Source organism: Castor canadensis, chromosome 10 (assembly GCF_047511655.1).
Source record: "Castor canadensis chromosome 10, mCasCan1.hap1v2, whole genome shotgun sequence".
In the NCBI taxonomy this organism is placed as follows: Eukaryota; Metazoa; Chordata; class Mammalia; order Rodentia; family Castoridae; genus Castor; species Castor canadensis.
The window spans coordinates 112,115,171-112,121,719 of record NC_133395.1 but is presented as its reverse complement, the minus strand read 5'-3'; positions in this window follow the sequence as shown (position 1 = coordinate 112,121,719).

Sequence of the window (6,549 nt, the reverse complement as noted above, 5' to 3'; positions counted from 1 at the left end):
AGGTGACACTTAGCTGCAAACTGCCTTCTAGCCAGGCTAGGCTCCAGTTCCCTCCCTTGCCCCTGCCAGCCCAGTAGTGAAGGAGACTGGAGTCTAGAAGCTGTCCAGGGCCCCTCAGGGCCTCCTCATGTCCCCCAAGGCCCTGCAACTTTGCAGTCAGAGTTCTGGGATAGACACATGCACTCGTTGTCCCACTCCTTGTTTTTGTTTTTGTTGGGGGGGATAGTACTGGGGTTTGAATTCTTGCAAGGCAGGTACTCTACCACTTGAGCAACACCTCTAGTGCCCCTCCCTTCTTACATTCTTTTAAGTACTCTCAAGGTAGCAGAGGGAAACAGGGCAGTCCTGTCCTGGGGAAGAAAGGAACCCTTAGGCTGGCATCAGAGCTACAGGTGGTGGGAAAAACAGGAAGGTGTAGCACCACAGACTAGAGCTCTTTAATCCTGAGTGTGCAAACCTGACTTGTCCTCTCGACTTGACAAAATGCAGGTTCCTGGGCCTTGCCACAGGGGCCTGGGACTCTACATTTGACAGCTGGCCCAGGAGCTTCTGTTGTCACACTTGGAGAACTATATATGCCCACGCTCTAGTGCCTTATCTGTGCCACAGCTCCCGGTAGGTTGTCTCACAGCCTGTTTCTCCCCCTGCTGCTTGGACTCAACTGGGGTCAGCCCCCTTTGGAAGATCAGCTTCATATGTAGAACTTTGTACTGACCAACAACAAACTAATGCTGGGGAAAGAGGACTGGGTCCCCTTGGTCACTGATGGGTTTACCAGGAAATCTTCAGCACCCTTGAGGGGGATGAGACACATTTGTAGGCATGTCCACATGTCTGTCTGACAGTCTGGACTGAAACCCAGTCTTGAAACCCACAGTCAGCAACTGCAACTCAGCTACTCTGTCGGCTTTGGGTGTGCCAGCATCTGTGTGGCTTCATTTATCTCAGCACCAACTCCAGAGGGAGCAAGGACAGGGTAACACAGGTGGATCTCAGGGAGGTGGCCAGCGCTGACGGAGTTTGTTCTCTATTCTGGGCCAGGGTCTCCCAGCCTGCTGGCACTGGGGTCAGGGTAGGCATCTGGGAGGCTGTGAGCACCAGGCATTGCAGAAAATTCACCTCAGGGAGAATGGGCAAGTCCTCTTCCTACCTAGGGTAAATGAAGAATGGGGGGAGGGGAACGTTTCTTAGCCAGGAGTTCTAGATCCTGACACAATCATGATGTCTTTTCTTACGTAATCCACAATAAAATAATAGAAGTAGAATAAGGAAATCTACAAAGGTATCCAGACAGTGGCCCTGGGATGGAGAGCTTGGGCACCACCTGGTGGCCACCTCTGGTACTGTGATACTTCTATTTGAACTCCCAAATGGAGCTGAGAAGGAGTGGAGAGGGGACTATAGTCTTGAGCACTGGGCAGCAGCTCCTCCCAGCAAGAGGAGGAGGTGAAAGTGACATTACTGAGCACCTGCTACAAGCCAGTAATTTAACATGTACACATTTAACACTCAAAAAAATATCACTGTTTTACAGTTGAGGGTCAAAAGACATGGCATTTGGCCTAGCACAGCGAATAATGGGAGGAGCTACATTGGAGGGGTCTCTGACATAAGAGATACCAACTTTAGAGTCAGGCATGGGGGTTCATGCCTGTAATCCCAGCACTCAGAAGACTGAGGATCATGAGTTTGAGGCCAACCTGGGCCACAGTGAGATCCTGTCTCACTCAACAGAAAAAGAGACACCAGTCTCTTCATCTTTCTGTCTCTGTGACAAAGGAGGAGTTGTACAGTCATTCCTCAAAAGAAAGACCTTATTCTGGCTGGTTGATGAGAGCAGCTCTACAATTCAGATCCTGTGTGTCTGTCAACATAGTTGCTGTGGTCTCCAGAACTCATGCCCATGCAAAGAAGAGTCTAGAAGGAAATGGAACAAGGGTACCCAGCTGGGGCCCTGGCCCAGGGTTAGACCTGCAGGTTGGCTGTGGGATCCTGCTGAGTTTGCCTTTATTGGTTATCCATGGTCCCCAGAACCTGGACAGGCCTGGCTAATGCAAGGCAAAGGGATGACTTTTGCCATGCGTTAGCCAGAGGCTAAGTGGTAGAGCGTTTGCCTAGGATGCATGAGGTCCTGAGTCCCTCCCCCAGCACTGCAAGAAAGAAAAATTCACATCCAAAGCAGAGGCATGGGAGGGGCAGCTGCCCCCAACCCCAGCTGGCCCAGCTTCCAAAGCCCATACAGTTTGTGAAGGAGAGGGTAAGAGCCTGAAGTAGCAAGCAGGTGCTTATGGCATTGACAGGATAAGAGGGGAGTGTGGTGGGATTCCAAGGCCCTGGACCGATCATCCAGACCCAGTCCTGGGATCTCACTCAGTAAACTGCAACCGTTAGAGGTTGAGGGCCCCCAACTCCCTGCCACCCCTGTTTTTTTTTCTGATTTAGTGTATAATATGCTGCTGGAAGCCCAGTCACCTGGGCAATGGGAACCTGAAGAACCTGTCATTTCTCCTTTTAGACCCCGATGAGGGAGGGTGAGAGCCAGGACCAATGGCCTGAGTTGTCATGTCTACTTGGCCTGACTAGAGGCAGGTATCAGAAGGGCTTGATTTGGCCAGCGCTGCTAAGCTCACAACAGCCACTGAACAAACTTCCTCAGTGACAGCCCCTCCCAGCCCAGTTGGCAGAGGGGAGACCAGAGCCCACTATCCCTCACACCACCACACATGCCAGGCCAGTGGTGCCAGGGAGGGAGGTGCATGCTGATATCCTGAAGTCTCCACTGCTACGTGAAGTCTGTAGCCAGCCAAGACTGCCAGAAAGGTGGGTGTTGTTGAAAGCCACATAGCTCCCAGACTGAAGAGAAGAACAGATCAGTCTAACTCCAGCTCTACCACTCTCCATCTGTGTGGCCTCCAGAACCTACAGGCTTAAAGCCTCAACTTTCTCATTTGATAGCTTCCTAAGGCTGCTATGAGAATGAAGTCATTAGTACACTGCCAGGCAGATAAGAGCTCAAGACAACAATTCATAGGCAGAGCGAGTGACCTTTAGCACCGGTCTTCATGTGATTACAGACATTTAGGGAGCACGGGGCTCCATTACTGTCATTAACACAGCTCTGCTATGTTGCTTGTCAATTTTACTGAGATGTAATTACATGCCATATAACTAATCTATTTAAACATGCAATTCAGTGGTTTTCAGTCTATCATGATCAGTTCCAGAACATTCCCATCATCCCCCAAAGGGAATCTTTTACCCTTTATCTGCTGCCCCCATAGCTGAATCCATGCCTCTAGCTGTAGAGCTGGGGTCATAGCCATCCTCCTCATTCCCACCAAGGACCCCCTTCCTAGCTGGGTGCATGTAGTGGGATCAGGATCCCACCTTGACAAAAACATCTCAAACAGCCCATCCTGCTTCCCAGCGTCCAGGAAGACATCCTGCCTGGGGTCCCGGATCTCCCCTGGGCCCCTCTCTGAGAGGAGGAAGAGGTAAAAGAAAAGGGAAACAGTAATGGGCAAATACTCTGGGTGGAATTCCGGAAGTCACTGACACTCAGGGATCTGAATTCTGCAGATGTGTGTGAAGTATGAGCTGCAAAAACCAGCTGAGTGCAAAGGGAGAGGAACAATGTCATCAAATGGTGTCAACCACAGGCTGGTCTCTGTGGGCAGGTTCCCCACTGTTCACTGGGAAAAAGAGGCTCACTGGGACATGGTCCTAAGGACAAGGGGAGGGAAATTTTTCCTGTAAGATGGATCCTGAATGGAGGCCTATCTGCAGGACTGCTGACCACAGGGTTGAACACCCAGGTCTTTATTTCAGCTAATTTGAGTGCACAAACCCCAGTCTCCCAGTCTTAGCCTGCTTGGGCTACATAATAAAACTCTAGGCGGGGAGGGGAAAGAAATGGCCCAGTGTATACACATGAATAAATGAATAAACAACAACAAAAATAAATTAAAATTCTATAGACGGGAAGGCTTAAAGAATAGAATGGTTTTGTTTGTTTGTTTCTTCTAGGCAGGACCTTAGACATGCTAGGCAAGCAACTTACCAATGAGCTGACTCCCAGCCCGTGGTATCTCTTCTAAGGACAGATGTTCCATCCAATCATGGTCCCACCCTTATGGCCTCACTTAACCTTAATTACTTCTTACCAGTCCTACTTACGAATAGACATTTAGGGCTTCGACATAAGAATTTTGGAGGTTGCAATTATGCCACAGTTTACCCATACTCTCATGGGAGAGCACCTTTCTGGATGCTGGAACTTGAAGTTTAGGAGAAAAAGGAAGATGTCTGGGGTTGACATGGAAGAGGGAAGTTTCTTCAAAAAGGGAGCAGAGGCCAGGCACCAATGGCTCATGCCTATAATCCTAGCTACTCAGGAAACAGAGATCAGAAGGATCACAGTTCAAAGCCAGCCCTGGCAAACAGTTCTTGAGACCTTATCGAAAAAAAAAATCACACACAAAAAAAGGGCTGGTGGAGTGGCTTAAGGTGTAGGCCCTGAGTTCAAGCCTCAGTACTGTTAAAAAAAAAAAAAAGAAAGAAAGAAAGAAAGAAAAACCCAATACAAAAAAACAAGGTGGGGCGGTGCTGGCAGAGTGGTTCAAGTGGTAGAGTGCCTGCCTAGCAAGCTTGAAGCCCTGAGTTCAAGCCCCAATACCGCAAAAACAACCAAAATTCTTCAACAAGCCACTGACCACCCCCAACACATCCAGAGCAGAAGGTCCAAAGCCCCCATCTTTCATCCAGGTCTTATCTCACACAGAGCAATAGTTTCCTAACGTGAGCAAATCCTGCCCCTCCTCCCAATTATGCTATGAATATGAAGTGTCCCCACAGACTCATGTGCTGAAAGCTTGGTCCCTCGGTGGTGGTACTATTCTGGGAGGTTCTGGAAACTTTAGGAGGTGGAGCCTACTTGAAGGAAGTAGGTCACTGGGGTTATATCTTGTCCTAGTGGCTTCCTGTCTTTCTGCTTCCTGTCTACCAGGAGGTGAACAGCCTCCTCCTCCAATGTGACTACTGCCATGATGTGCTGCCTCATCACAGACCCAGAACCAACAGAGCCAATGACTGGGTTGAAATCACTAAAACTGAGCCAAAATAAATCTTTCCTCCTTTAAGTTGTTTATGTCGGGCATTTTGTCAGTGATGAGAAAAACTCACACACCTTTTAAAAACGACTTTCTGCCTCAGTCTCCAATGAAGTGTCAAAGGTGAGTGTATTTAATCCTCCAAGTAGTACATGCTACATTTTATGTTCCCTTCAGTGACTTCAGACCTGAACACTCAATAAATCATATTTTACACACTCTCATGGGAGGCAGGAACCAGAGTTAACAAAAGCTTCCTATCAGTACACCATACCTTAACTTCTGGAAGTTCCCATCTCTACTTTTAAATGCTGAAAAACACCACCCAATTCAGAGCTAGAAAAGAAGCTTTATCCATTCAAGAGGTTATTTGGAGACAAGCAGGGACCTCTGTACATGCTGGAGCCCAGGGCCACCAGGGTGGGGACCACAATTTTATTTTATTGACCTCAGGGACACAGACCTTTACAATTCATTTCTGTCCCCATTCAGCTTCTGCAGCCCTTGTTGCAACTTTACAGGTGGTAGTGGTGGGTGTGGAAGGTAACCTGTGTGCTACATACAGGTAGGGCCAAGGAGGATGGCTCCTGGGCTGCAGTGATGCCTCCTGGTAGTCACACAGCACTGACTGCAAGATGCATGCTTGGTGAAGAGGAAGCTTTCAGGTCATTTGTCACCCCCTGTGAGACAGAATAAGGTTTTCTTTTAATTGCACCAGGGCCTATTGATTTTACTTCCTAACTGCTCCTGTAACTGAAGTTCTCTGACGAAACCACTTCTATATTAAATATCCTATAGACTGCTTAATCTCAGTTGAATAGTGACTGTAGAGAGAAGGAATGTTGTAGGTCCCAGTCAAAATTATCTTGGGCTATTTAGGCCCTTAAATAGCCAATTACCTTAACTTTTATATCTGACCCAACATTCTTGTGCAGACCTCTAGCCTCCACCAATCCTAAAGCTAAGTATGTTATAAGATGACATCTGAAATATCTGTAGAAGAGATTTCTCTGCTTTGCTGTAGCCTCTCTTCCCGAGGCTTCCACCAATGTTAAATGTATTGATTTATATCTTTTTCTGTGTGACTATGGAGGTCCACATAACTTCTTCCATGGTGGAACATGTCATTCAAAGTAACCCGAATCTCTGTTTCTGGGCCACAGTCACTCATATTTGATTTAGAATGAATTATTTTCTTACTTCCTTTAAATCAGACATTATTTTAAGTTAACAATCCCAAATGTTCTGCCTTTATCCTGGTCCAAACCTTCAGCATCTCTCCCCTAACACAGCAGCAGTCAATGGCCTCCCAGCTGCCTCTTCACCTGTACCCTTTGCTCTAGCTCATTCTCTACCCAGCAGCCAAGGGAAACTTCCAGAAGCTGACACAATCGCTCTTCTGCTCAAACACATCATCCTCTTTCCATGGCTAGTGTAGAAT